We start from the raw sequence: 15,022 nt of genomic DNA on the forward strand, positions 1-15,022 counted from the left end.
GGCCTGTTTCTTTGGGTGTGTTCTTCTAGTGTGAGGTTTATTTATAGGAGCCCTATGGATCATTGTGTTCTACAATTAACCATCTTCTGGACTATAGGCATCAATTAATATCTAGTAAAGATTCGAAAAGGTCTTCGTAAGGACTTGTCTTCAGATCTACCACCAATTCTTTTTATAAGTGTAAACAAGTTATCATTACTCAGCATATGCAAAGTGCAATTTAAAATTGTATAATTTTAGCACCCTTTCTCTTTTTTCTTGTGTGTGTGTATAAATATATATATATATATATATATATATAAATATATATATATATATATATATATAATTAAAGATGGAATCCAAACATGCACGAACATCAGGAATCCCAGTAGATACGAGCGGCGGCTCGGATCTTTCCGCCTGAAACGTCATCCTCTCAGCATCGGATTCTCTCTGGTTTTGAATTCTATGTAAGGTGCCGTGGACAGGACTCTGCGCCATTTCATTGTTTATCACGCTGCTATATTCTGCTCTTAACTCTGCTGTATAGGCTGTGCTGTTATAGTTAGTTAATGTGTATAACTATATATAGGGTTGCTCACTGCTGTGCAGTATAGGCTGTGCTGCTTAGTAAATGTGCATATAGGGGGATCCATGCTGCTGTGCTGTACTCTGCTATATAGGCCAGACTCCAGACTCACAAGTCAAAAGTGGCTGTGCTGCTTAGTCAATGTGTAGTGTATAGGGATTGCACACTGCTGTATGCTGTGCTGTACTCTGCTGTATAGGCTGTGTCCAGTGTCCACATTCACAAGTGGCTGTGCTGCTTACTCAATATGTATAGGGGGTGCCCGCTGCTGTATGCTGTGCTGTACTCTGCTGTATTGGCTGTGCAGGTTCCAGACTCCACCAGTAAGACATTCACATGCATATATAAGCCCTGTGATTCCACTTAGTTTGAATAGAGCTGCACCTGCGACATCAAAAAATAAAAATTAAATAATTGTATTGTTTGTACTGTTTGGAGCAATTTATTTTGATCATGTGCATATATAAGCCCTGTGGCTCAAGTCCACGTAGGAATAGAGCAGCCCCATAAAAAAAACTAATAATTGTATTCTTTGTACTGTTTTGTGCGCTTTGCTCATGTACATAAATAAGCCATGTGGCTCCAGTATTCCAGGCAGGAATACAGCTGCGCCATCAACCAAATAAATTATTGTATTGTTTGAACTTTGTACAGTTTTGTGTGCTTTATTCACAGGCATATATAAGCCCTGTTTCTCCAGTCCACGCAGTAGGGCAGCGTAAGGCAGTTAATATCTGCTTGAGCCAGGTGAAAGCCCAGGGGTGTAGTACATAGTAGGGTACCTTTAAGAATTATTGTGGTAGTTAGTGACAGGCACTTAGAGTTAACCTATAGGGTTCTTGGGGGGTGTGTTTTTGTCAGTGGTCATGTGTCCCGCAGCGTCTCTGGGTCACGACGTGGGACACAGGCTATGAGTAAGCCACAGGGGATGGAGGCAGCTTCGGCTACCCCAGCACCCACCGGTAATGAGTAGTGGCAGTGGGCCCCAATGAGTAGTGGCAGTGGGCCCCATCTCAGTACCTGCTGCTGATAGACGCGGCCCTCTCAGCTGCTGCTTCTCTCCAGAGTGATAATATGGCAGAGGCCCAGGACATGGCTGTGGCAGGGTCAGCGGAGCCTCCGCTAACCTCTGCTGCTAGTAAGGGTGCAAGGGTGCAAGTTATGTGGACACGGCTGTTGTTGCCATTGCCCCCGGCCAGGGTCATCGTTGATCTGGGTGGGGGGAGGGGCTTAAGTGGCCAGCTAGCTGGGAGGTCAGCTGTAGTGAGGGGCCATGGCCCTCTCACTCTGCTTCTGCTGCCAGAAGAGGGTAGCCAGGTGGTGAGTGGTCATGTGTCCCGCAGTGCCTCCGGTTGGTGTTTTGGGACACGGGCTGCGAACAGGCAGGGGGGCTGGCATTGTTGGCGAATGCACCTGCCCCTCCTTTGGCACAACGTGTTAGGTGTGCATGTTTGCATCAATCATGCATTTTTCCCCGGCGGCTTATACTAGGTGCTATTACACCTGTAGCGCAGCAGGTCCCTTTGACTCCCATGGTCTCACCTAGCCCAAATCCGGCGGTGTCTTCTATGCTGATATCTCAATCACATTTGGGGACTCCTACCCTTTACTCGTTGGCAGCTACTAATGCTTTGGTGGCTTTGGCAGGTGCTTTAACACCATTATTGATGGCACAGTCATCTAATGCGACTGGGCCCCCAGTGTTTCCGCAGTCCTCTGCACAGTTGTAGGAGACTTTAACCCCTTTGACAGGACAGCATTTATGCACTTTAGGTGTGCAGGATTTTTCAGGTCCCTCCATTGTGCCGATAACTTCCACCCCTACGTCTTTAAATGTAGTAGTGGATTCTGTGCCTGATATCCCTCTTCCATCCTCTACAGGGGTGGCTGTTGGCGTGACATCTGGTGACCAGGTTGCTGGCGCAGTGGCTCAAGCGGGAAGTGATTTACCTGGTACTTTAAGTAAGTCTGCAAGCATAAAGAAACAAATGCATGTGCACACTCTAACCATGCTGAACCGCGTCTAGGTGACCTCTATCAGACAGGTCCCTAACACTCCTATGGAACAAATATAGGGCATGGGATCCCCCAGGCCAACCCAGCAGAACCGCCCCATGGCATCACACAAGTGTGAGATTTAAAGTGAGGGTTAAAGAATAATAAAGAAAGCCTATGTGTTAAGTCCTACATAAGTAGGAGGTTATAATAATAAAAAGTGTATAAAGTGCTACATATATAAAAAACAGACTAAAGAAGTGAAAAAGTGTACATTATGATGCCATGAAGCAGTCCAGCCACACAAGCCCAGAGAGCCCGCACCCCAATACCAGTCCCAAAACTGACACAGCATTTATATAATAGGTCTTACCCTCAGTGTGCCTCATTAGATGTGCAGTCTTGGAGTGCAAGGACTCCTTGCTATTTAAAAACACCCAGGAACATGTGGGAGGGGTGCTAATCAAGGTGGAAGGAGTCTCGTCCTTCCAGTGTACATACATACATACAGTACAAAATTCATAGGGGGAGGGGCCCTAGATTACACACCTCAGGGTGTGCAATCTAGGGCCCCTTCCCCTATGTACTTTAAGTAAGTCGACAGTAGGGGCAGCTCCAGCTAAAGCAGTTAGTTCTTCCTCCTCCACATCTTCTGACAATGTGTCCTCTCAACTGATGTTGCGGCTAGACGGACTGAGCGAGCGAGATGCAAATCCTGGTGCAGGTCGCGTAAGTCCAGTTCAGACTCATCTAGCAAATCAGAGGCTGATCCTCAGCATAAGGGTGGTTGGTGTTGTGCAATTTGACACGAAGGCCATATTGTGCGGCTTGCGCCAGTGTGTTTGGGAATGTAATATGTAGATATCTCGCACTTATGTCAAAACCCAAAAAACAATTTGCAGCTGCTAAACGGTTGGCTAACGGGGATGAATATGTTTTTTGCTTGCTATTTGAAAACTAGGCCGGCGGAACACCCTAATGTACTAAAATACCTGCACATGATTCATGGGATGTCCCGTCTCAATAAAGTGCCCATGTGGCGTATATATGACAAAGAATTCCAAAAGAAGCAATTGGGATTTGGGTGTAAGGATGTTGAGGTTTGGCTGGAAGTTACTCAGACATCATCGGGATCCGCTCCCTTGGCAGCGGCTCGTAAGGCTCCAATGAGCACTTGCTTCCCAATCGGGGGGAGGGGGCAGGGTCGCTGTTATGCTTTTAATGGGTCTTTCTGCAAGTTTGACACACGGTGTCACTTTTGGCATGTTTACTTTCATTGCGGAGGACCGCATCCAGCAAAATATAGTGCCAGGGCTAGTGAGGTAACCCCTTCTGGAACTGGAGGGGTTGGCACTAAGTAAGGCCCCATCCCCTATACGCATTGCAATCTTATTGAAATGGCTGGCCATGTACCCAGATTGAAGCGATGCAGAATTTTTGCGCATGGACTTCTTGGAAGGATTCCGTCTTCCTATTAGGTCAGGTATCATCTGGTACCTCTCGTAATTTGCAGTCTACGTTTGAGTTGCCTCAGGTTTTTTGAAAAAAACTTTTAAACAAGTTGAGTTAGGGCAGATGGCCGCCCTTTTACTTTTCCTCCTTTGGCGGAACTTGTTCTTTCTCCAGTCGGTGTGGTTCCGAAGAAGGCGCATGGTATATACATCACCACCACATTACATTGCTGTGAATCATGGCAGGGCCGCAACTAGGGGGGGGCTGAGGGGTCATGTGCACAGGGCGCCATCCTCCAGCAGCACCGGCCACACACTTCTCTGTGCCAGAGGTCTGCAGATAGAGACCTCCGGCAGTGGTACGTGCCGGACAGTGAATATCGGCGGAAGATCTCGCCCTCCCTCCTCTCATCGGAAGTTAGGGTAAGCGCTCAGGGGGGAGGAGGGAAGCGGAGAGGGAGTGAGGGGGCGGCAGTGCTGCACAGGGCGCACTGCCATCTAGCTACGGCGCTGATCATGGGCCCGATTCAGAACCACTCACTAGGATGCGTTCGCATGCAGCCAGCTGATTGTTTGCATTCTGTGCATGCATGCGCACCGGAAATGCGCGTGCGTGACCAGTGTAAGCGATCGGGAAGCGTACACTCGCGGCGCATAGACTGCCCGGCTGACTGAGTGACTGTAGAAGCCGTTTGTAGGTGGTGACAGGGGCTCGCCACTAGAAACGGGGAACTGCAAGTGTGAACGCAGGCATGCCTGAGCGTCTTAACGCCATTTCAGAGGCATGCATAATTAAGAGGCAGCGTCATAGTACACATTACTTGGTTGTATTTCACACTGAAGCACTCGCAGTGCTTGCAGCAGGGTAAGGTCAGCCACAAGTGCTGCGTTCCCTTCCGATGGTACTCAATGTACCGATGGTGGCATACACTTCCTGGGAGTTGACGTGCATAAATGGATATCTTAAGACAGACTGGTGGGCATCTGCATACACAATGCGATCGCACACTGAGCCTTGCTGGGCGTGCTTATGCCTTGCCGTGCCAAAATTTGCATACGCATCTATTGTGAAACCGGGTCTGAATCAGGCCCCTGGTTTATTCTTTCGGTAGCGCAGCTTTGCTTGCAAAGATAGATGTTGAGTCCAGGGGCGCCAAGAGGGGGGGGGAGTGGGTACAGATTTCCCGGGCTTCCAGAGGGGCCCGGCTAGGGTCCGGGCCTGGTGCCGCCCCCCCCTCCCTCACAGCAGCCCAGCACGCAGTACTTCATAGATAAATGTTTGCCTATGGGGTGTTCCACCTCCTGTTCTATTTTCAAGCGTTTCAGCATATTTCTCCATTGGTGCTTTTCAGCCGGTACTGGGAAGGTGGGCCTGGTTCACTACTTCCTCTGTAACAGCCCAGCAGAGTCTCCTCAGTGTGGGTGGTTGCTTTTTTTAGTACAGGCGTTGTTTGCAGTACTCGGTGTTCCCCTTGTGCTTTGACTGTTGCATCAGGGATGCAGGCTGAGAAGGTGACTTTGCGCCAAGCGCAATCTCATTGGGGCTTTTTAACTTTACTTGTAGAGTTTTCTGTTGCAAATTGGGATGGGCCACATCCGATAGCATTTGTAAAACCATGCTAAGCAGAGGTAGGGAGATTAACCATCTAGGAACCTCCTCCCTGTTACATAATTTGCAGCAAACTCATGAAAAACTTTAGAAACTGGTACTAAAAAAATAATAAGCAGTCCAGCGTCAGCTAGCTCCTTTCTCTCAACTAGATCCCAGCACCTGCCATCTCTACTGCCAACACCTTCATCCTCAATATCCACAGTAATGATCGGAGGTAGTCCTGCATCCAGGTTGTTAAGGCTAGGTGACTCCTCCCCTATCCAGGATTCCTCAGAACTAGGCCTGCTTCATCCCAGAAGGGGACCAAGAAGACTAGTATTTAAAAAAAACAACTGACTGTGAAACAATCCTTTGCAAGGGGAAGCAAGTATGACAGCTCTCTCACAGCAGATCATCACAGCTATGCTAGTATTAGATCTGCGTTCCATTAATGCAGTGTGTTTCACACAGTTAATTGAGGTCCTGTGTACCCTATATCAAATTCCATCTCGGTTCCATTTTAACCGAAAAGCCATTACTCGGCTGTACCATGACGTTAAAAAAACCTAATCATTGGCCTATAAAATACCAACGTACCCACTGTGCACCTAACCACAGATATGCGGATAAGGAGTAGTGGGCAAACTAAATACTACATGACTGTGACAGCCTACTGGGTGGGGTGAGTGATTCGTCTTTAGCAGCAGTATCTAACAAACAAACAATGCCAACTCATTTAAAGGCAGGCATTCTGTGTATCACCGGCTTCACTAAGAGGCATACTGCTGACAACATTTAGAAAAACTAAGGTATGTCATAGGAAAATGGCTTACCCCACTTGGACTCTCCTCTGGATTTGTGACTTCTGACAATGCCACCAATATTTTGAGAGCATTACAGCTAGGTGAATTCCAACATGTCCCATGTTTTGTTCACACAATCAACTTGGTGCTACAGGGTTTGTGGCCTGAAAAATTTGGGGGCATTTTCGGCATTCAGCCACAGCATCCAGGACATTGCAGTAGCTGCTAGAACAGTTGAATTTGCCCTGCCACCCACTGAAACAAAGGTGGAAACCAGGTGGAATTCCACCCTTCATATAATTCAGTGGGTTGGATGAACAGCTAAATCCATCCACAGCTATACAACAAGCCATGACATTGGGAGAGGAGAGAAAGTGTTCCTTAGTCCAATGCAGAGGAGAATGCATTCCATCTTGTGCAAGGTGCTCAAACCCTTTGAAGTAGCCACCTGTGAAGTGAGTTTGCACACTGCTAGCTTGAGTCAGTTGATTCCCCTAATTAGATTTTTGGAAAATCAGCTCAAGAAATTGAAGGAGGAGATTAAACAAAGCAATTCTGGTAAGTATGTCAGACTCAAGTCCTTTGTTCAAAATTTTCATTAAACTTTCTACGAATCAACCCTTCCTTTCCCTGCCTTCAATTACATACATACTCCATCCCCGTCAGGCCTCTTGATAAATGAAAAGAGAGAGAGAGAGAGAAAAAAGAAAAAACAAACACATCAATATCCGGGTGCCTTCCAATGGTCCCCTGATATAGCAACACAATATAGGCAGCACTCCAAGACTTCCTCCCTGTGAAAATATACAGTGTTTATTTGATCCACGTTTTGGGGTCTGATACCCCTTCATCAGGGCACATGAAGGGGTATCGGACCCCGAAACATTGATTGAATGAACACCGTATATTTTCACTGGGAGGAAGTCTTGGAGTGCCGCCTATATTGTGGTGATATAATATATATATATATTTATATATTTATATATATTATATAGGATTGGCAATCAGTATAAGCAGAATAAGAACAAGGATACATAAAAGTGAGCCACCTTTATGTAAGTGGGGATCGCGCTGTGCTGAGGACTATATATATGTGAGAGAACCCCAGTAATATATAAAGGACCCAAATTATGTTTGAAACCGTGCTAACTGCAAATAATAGGGCAAGTACCATGTGAAGTTCAGGTAACAGAAGGGGGGAAGGGGGGAATGGAATAATGGGGTGTGTAGCTGGGGGAATGGTCCTGAACAAGTCAGTGGTGTGGATAAATGGATGTAGAGGGAGGGTGTCCCACACCTGCTGCACTGCCTGTACTGGTGTTCAGAGTCAATGGGGACAGAACCTGGGGGAGGGGTAAATAGTCAATGTCCGCAAAGTCTTGGTGAGGCCTCACCTTGTCTTCTTCTTTTAGTCTCCATTTCTGGTCGCTTTTTCCGGCGGTCTTCGGCCACTCCGGCCGCTGTCGATGACCAGACCACTATTCAGCAGACCGCTGGCTGGGTCTCCGCAGTGTGCCAGTGTCGAAATCTCTTCCGGTCCCGCGATCTCGCTGGAAGGGAAAATAGACACGGACATGCGTAGGAGATCACCACACATCATTAACCTCCACTGTGCCCCCCCGCTTGCCACAAGTCTCCTCCCCGCGAGAGTTGAGTGCGCCGGAGTCCGTGTCTATTTTCCCTTCCGGCCCGCGAGATCTCGCGAGATTGCGGGACCAGATGAGATTTCGACACTGGCACACTGCGGAGACCCAGCCAGCGGTCTGCTGAATCGTGGAGTCTTAGTGGAACATAACCAAAATACCATCAATACACAAGCATGGGGGACACATTTTTTAGAGTTGGAAGCAGGCATCCTAGCCTGCAAGAAGATACAAATGTCACAAACAAAAAGGAAATTAAATGAGTTAGAAGGGGATGCAGAGGAGGGTCCAGCAAAACATCCCAAAAGCCAGGAACATCAAATAAGCCCAACAGTGCAAACATAAGAACAGGTATTTTCAATTTAAGTAGTATGAAACTTGAAAAGGAGCATATTACTCTGTTAGATAAAGGTCTCAAGTTTGCACCTACAACAGGTCTCAATAAATTTGAAACTTACTTGGACCTACACCGTTTCACCAGGAAATTAACACTGGCAAAATATTATAGCAAAAACCCCTGTCTACGTACAGATCCTCAACAGTCAAACAATAACTTTATACATACAGGTTTCAACCCACCATCCACCTTTTATCCATTACACCTAAAGGGATCGATGGTTGAAACATTTGAGAAATTGGTAATCAAAGATATCAATAAACTAAACACGAAACCTGCACCCACAAGTATGAATATCAGCAGGAAAGAAAGACAGGCGCTGAAGGACTTAAGCACCAATAATGATTTAGTCATAAAGCCAGCTGATAAGGGAGGAGGTCTAGTTCTATTAAACAAACAAGATTACATTTCAGAATGCACTAGACTAGTAAGCGACACCCAGACCTATATTAAACTGACTACAGACCCGACCAACCAATACCAAACAAAACTCCGTCATTTACTTCAAGAAGGTCGAGACTTAGGGATTTTGACAGACAAGGAGTACAAATATCTAGATAATCCTCACCCGGTAATTCCAGTCATATACTATTTACCCAAAATTCATAAAAACATCAATAACCCACCAGGACGTCCAATAATATCAGGTATAGATTCATTGACTAGTAACTTATCACAATACATAGATCATTTTCTGCAAATCCATGTTCAAAGTCAGAAATCCCACATCTGAGATACTACTGATATTTTAAGATCTTTGGAAAATTTCAAATGGTCTACAGATTATTGGCTCTGTACAAGTGACATTACATCTCTCTATACGGTCATAGACCACCAACAGGGTACGGATGCTATTAAATATTTTTTGGAACAAGACTGCGATATGGACCCCAAACAGGTTAATTTTTTAACTGCTTGCATACTTCTTATATTAAAACACAATTACTTCTGGTATGAGGATGCCTTTTACAGGCAAGACACCGGGACAGCAATGGGGACTTGGTTTGCCCCAAGTTATGCCAACCTATTTCTCAGTAGGTGGGAGGACCTTAACATCTGGTCAGGACATGAATTCAGGGCAAACCTGGTCCTCTGGCACCAGTACATAGACGATGTGCTTTTCATATGGCAGGGGGAAGAAACTGAGTTGAAACGCTTTCTCAAGTACATCAATCTCAACGATAGTAATTTATCATTTACGACCAATTACAGTAAGGCAGAGGTTAACTTTCTAGACATCACCCTATACATCGAACAAGAAAAAATTAGGACTAAAATTTATCAAAAGAAGGTAGACATAAATAGTTATATTCTCCCCACCAGTTCCACCACCCTAACTGGTTAGGCAATATACCCCTTGGTCAATTCAAACAGGTCAGGAGGAATTGCAGTAGCACATCTGACTACCGGATACAAGGGCAATTGATGAAACAACAGTTCATAGATAAAGGCTACAAACCAGAAACGGTTCAGGCAGCATTTGAACAAGTAGAAAGAGTAGAGAGAGAACCCCTTTTGACATATACAGCTAGAGGTACCACACAAAACAAGGCAAATACTTCATTTATCACTCAATATACAGACAACTTAATCAAATTATACAACGACACTGGCATATCCTCCTTGAGGATGAGATTTTGAATGATTTCCTGCCACCCCAACCAAAGCTGATTTTTAGAAGGGCACCCATTTTGAAACAAAAACTTGTATGGAATAATCTAAAGACCAATATGTTAACACAGAGGACACTTTTAGGTACAAAACTGACCACAGGTTTCTACCAATGTGGGACATGTCAAGCATGTAAATTAAACCCTATTTCCACCAAAAAAGGTGTTCTTTCAGTTCTAACCAAAACAAGAAAACATATAATCAAAGATCACCTCACATGCAACAGTATGGGAGTGATTTATCTCCTCACCTGCCATTGCAGGCAGCAGTATGTGGGGAGAACTAAGAGAAAACTGAAGGTGAGACTATCAGAACATATTAGGAATATCAGAAAAGGGCTGGAGACCCACAGTCTGTCCAAACACTTTAAGGATAAGCATAAACAGGATCCAACAGGCCTTAACTGTCTAGGTATTGTACAAGTACAAAAGAACTGGAGAGGGGGGAACTTTGACAGAAAGATAAATAAAGAGGAGCTCAAATAGAACTAGGAACCCTTGCCCCAAATGGATGAATTTAGAAAATGAAGAAAAGGCAGTCATTACAGGTTAATTGTGTCAACACGCAACACATATAAATTGTTACCCATTGCAACCTTTTTATTTACCCACCCATCATATATGACTTATAAGCTGTCCTAACACTTACCTGTTCATTTCCGTGGTCAGGTGTTGCAAACCAACAAGAACTTATGTAGTTCCAGTTTATTAATTCTTTATTACTGAATCTATCAGGAAGCTAACATTTACTAGCACTATATGAGAATTTTGACATCATGTTATACCTGGGTACATTAGTATACACAAACATTATGTAATAAAATCCTGATACTTATACCGTTAGTGTTGTCCTGACAAACCAGGCAACCAATCTGCCCCGTACAAGCAACATTTCTGATAACCTTTCTTGTCATTAGCACCATCTGCTTAGTTTCTACAACAACCACTTGCTACTTAGTGACATGGATTTGTTTGAGACAAGACTCATCAAATCACCATGGCAACTCCCTGACAGAGGTGACGTGGATAAGTCATCACAGATTCCCCGCCCACAAGACTATATAATCCCACTCCATGTTGGAGTTACTCATTACTCCTTGAGGAAGGCCATTTGAGAGCAGACACGTGTAGGAGATCACTACACATCATTAACCTCCACTGTGCCCCCCCGCTTGCCACAAGTCTCCTCCCCAAGAGAGTTGAGCGCGCAGGAGTCCGTGTCTATTTTCCCTTCCGGCCCGCGAGATTTCGCGAGATCGCGGGACCGGACGAGATTTCGACACCGGCACACTGCGGAGACCCAGCCAGCGGTCTGCTGAATCGTGGTCTGGATATCGGCAGCGGTCGGAGTGGCCGAAGACCGCCAGAAGAAGCGACCAGGAACGGAGACTAAAAGAAGAAGACAAGATGAGGACTCACCAAGACTTTGCGGACATTGACTATTTACCCCTCCCCAGGTTCTGTCCACATTGACTCTGAACACCAGTACAGGCAGTGCAGCGGGTGCATCCATTTATCCACATCACTGACTTGTTCAGGACCATTCCCCCAGCTACACACCCCATTACTCCTTTCCCCTTTCCCCCCTTCTGTTGCCTGCTCTTAAACCCATCTAGTTTATATTGCACATGTAATATTTGTACCCTCTAGGTCTACCCATTTAGTAATCATTAACAGTACATTTTCCAATTAAATTAGAGTTTATTTTACTTACACTGGTCTTTGGAATCATTAATTGTTCATATTTCAAGGGAGTGTCTTGAACTTCACATGGTACTTGCCCTATTGTTTGCAGTTAGCACGGTTTCAAACATAATTTATACATTACTGGGGTTCTCTCACATATATATAGTCCTCAGCAAAGCGCGATCCCCACTTACATAAAGGTGGCTCACTTTTATGTATCCTTGTTCTTATTGTGTTTGTAGATTTGGGGAATCTATATATAGGGATCAGCAGCACTAGTAACTACCCCATTATATTATTATTAGTGAGCACGGAGGCACGGATCCACGAGTTCCTTCTCTTTCTGCTCAGTATAAGCAGTCCAGCAACCGGGGTGCAACTTCCATAGACCTGGCTCTCTGCCAAGCCCCTGTAACAACAAAATAGAGTAGGCAGAACTGCACAGATTTAAACTTTGAAAAATATACTTGCTTAGCCCAAGCTTTTTGTGCAATGCTTTAGATGTTTATTCATCTTTCATCAAGGCATAAAATACAATGTGTGAATCTTACCTTTTTTTATAAAGAAACACCCACTTGAAAAAGCCACCAGGCAGACATCTCTTTACAAATGGTTAGCTTGAGCATGTCATGATTGGTGTCTCAGCGTTACCTGATTCAGGTGTTGAACTGGATTCAGTGGAGACCGGTTTGACTGGAACCATGGGTAATGTAAATAACTCTGTTTGCATAAGAATTGTATAGCAGTGAGAACTGCTTTTGGTGATAAATGACAGGAACAGGAAACTTGTAACGTTGGAATGGAACCAGTTGAAGACTTGGAGGAACCGGACCGGGACCGGCAGGAAGACTTGCTGAACTGGACAGGATATCAGTAGGTGACTTGGAGGAACCAGACTGGGACCGGCAGGAAGATTAGCTGAATAGACTGAAGGAAAGAGTCTTCCAATAATCGCTGAACCTGGAAAAGAAACTGTAGACTTGACACTTAAGTGAACTGGTACTGTATCTCTGGACAAGAGTAACGAGGTTTTTACTTAAAGGATTTGGAACTTGACTCTGGACTGGAATAATGTGGATCGGACTGAAGAACTTGGACTTGGACTCCGGACTGGAGTAACGTGGAATGAGCTTGAAGCTTGGAGTTGGCTCCGGACTGGAGCAATATGGAATGAACATGGAACTTGGAGTTGGCTTCGGACTGGAGCAATATGGAATGAACTTGGAACTTGGAGTTGGATCTGACTCCGGACTCGAGTAGAGTGAAATGGATAACTTGGAACTTGTATCTGACTCCGGACTGGAGTAGAGCGGAATGGGTAACTTGTAACTTGTAACTTGGAACTGACTCCGCACTGGAGTAGCATGGAATGGACTTGTAACTTGGAACTGACTCTGCACTGGAGTAGCGTGGAGTGAACTTGGAATATCACTCCGGACTGGAGTATCGTTCGCTGTGCTGGGAAGCACTGGTAACACACAGGGATCATAAGTCATGCAACTGCAATGGATATTATGCACTGGCCTGGGAACTAGTAGGATTTGTGGATGCTCCTGGTATATTCGGGTAGCAGGATTACTGATAGAACTAGTCTGGGAACCAGCAGGATTTCCGGACGCGCCAGATATAGCTATCGGACGGTTTGCCGAATGAATTGATCATGAAACAGCATGATTTCCAGATGCTCCAGGTATAGCAATCAGCAGGAGCCTGGAATACACTTGTACATGGACGAAGCACAAACAATACACCACGAGAAGTAACAAGATGTTCAGGCCCAGAATGCTATCAGAGGAGGATGTATATACCCTGGGTCTGGCAGGAATTGGTGGATATGATCAGGTGGTCTGGTAGTAGCACTCTGAGTGGTGGAAGGCACAAAATGCAGGGAGAACAATCATCTCTGCAGGACTGAGAGTCAAATCTACACCTGCGATTCCAATCAAGGCTAGCAGTGTTCAAAGACAGGAAAGGATCCAGGTGAATAATCAATGTGGAAACTAGAGCTCAGTGCAAATGCATACACAGAAGTGTTGCAGCCAGCATGATCAGGAGAGATCTCCCAGGCAAAGCACACATACAGATCCACGGACCGCCGACTGGGGTAAATCTCAAGGCAAAAGGAGAAAAACTAGCCAGTGTTGTGACAGAGCAATGATGTCACATGCCTCCCCGTGAGGACATGCACAGGGTGTACAACAGCAATGTGTATCCTGTCACCATGGATACCCACTAAATAACTATCACTAGTGGACAAAATGAACAAAAGGCTCACATCAGGGTCTCTACGGCTGTTAATAACTGGCTAACATGATACTAGAGATACCAGTATATTTTAGAATGTTGGAGGAATATGTGACCTCTACACAGTTAGGACTGTAGTGGGTATCAAACCCTTTAGCATAGTGCTGTGAGGCAGTAATGCTAACTATTACACTGTGTGTGCTTCCCAATTAACTTTCCTGACTTTTCCTTAGAACTGAACTTTTCCAGAGAAATAAACTCTGAGTAGACCTGGAAAGAAATGCGTAGGTGGAGTTTCCTACTAAAGACCTGCTTTGGACTCACCAAAAGTCACATACATCCATTACCTAAGCATTGTCGTCTAGTGATTTCTGATGCCATTTGAGTGTGGGATGTTAATCTTTTACTGGGGTTTTAATTGGTGCAACCCTCCCAAAATCTACCTCTTATTAGTACTTAGTTAACTTATTATGACCTAAACATATGGATAGAAAGGGATTTATCCACCCTAATTGATATTCTCTCTGCACATATTATTGTCTGCTTTTCTTAGTTTCAAACAACTTATGGTCTCCTTCTACTGACCACTATAAATACCTTCAAATTGCTTATTGGGTGTGGGAAATGTGTAAGCTGCCTAACACTTTCCATATGCCACTAGCCCTGCTTCTGAACCAGCTAACCACTGTTTCCTTTTAGGGGCAAACTATCTTTTGGTACATACTGTACAACCAGAGATTTCTGATAAATCTACTGTACAGCTGTGCTGGGAATATAATCTCAATCGCACCTTCACACCTCAGCAATGGGAACATACTTTACACAGTAATATTTATTTTTGCATCTCTACGTGCATGAACCATGTTGAAATTGCTCCATAGGCTATACCTTACGCTGGTCAAATTGCATAAAATGTGACCATCCTGCTCAAAATATTGCTGGTGTCATTGCTCTAGTCCCTTTTTCACCCA

Source organism: Taudactylus pleione, unplaced genomic scaffold, assembly GCF_031769625.1.
Source record: "Taudactylus pleione unplaced genomic scaffold, aTauple2 ptg001607l, whole genome shotgun sequence".
NCBI lineage: Eukaryota > Metazoa > Chordata > Amphibia > Anura > Myobatrachidae > Taudactylus > Taudactylus pleione.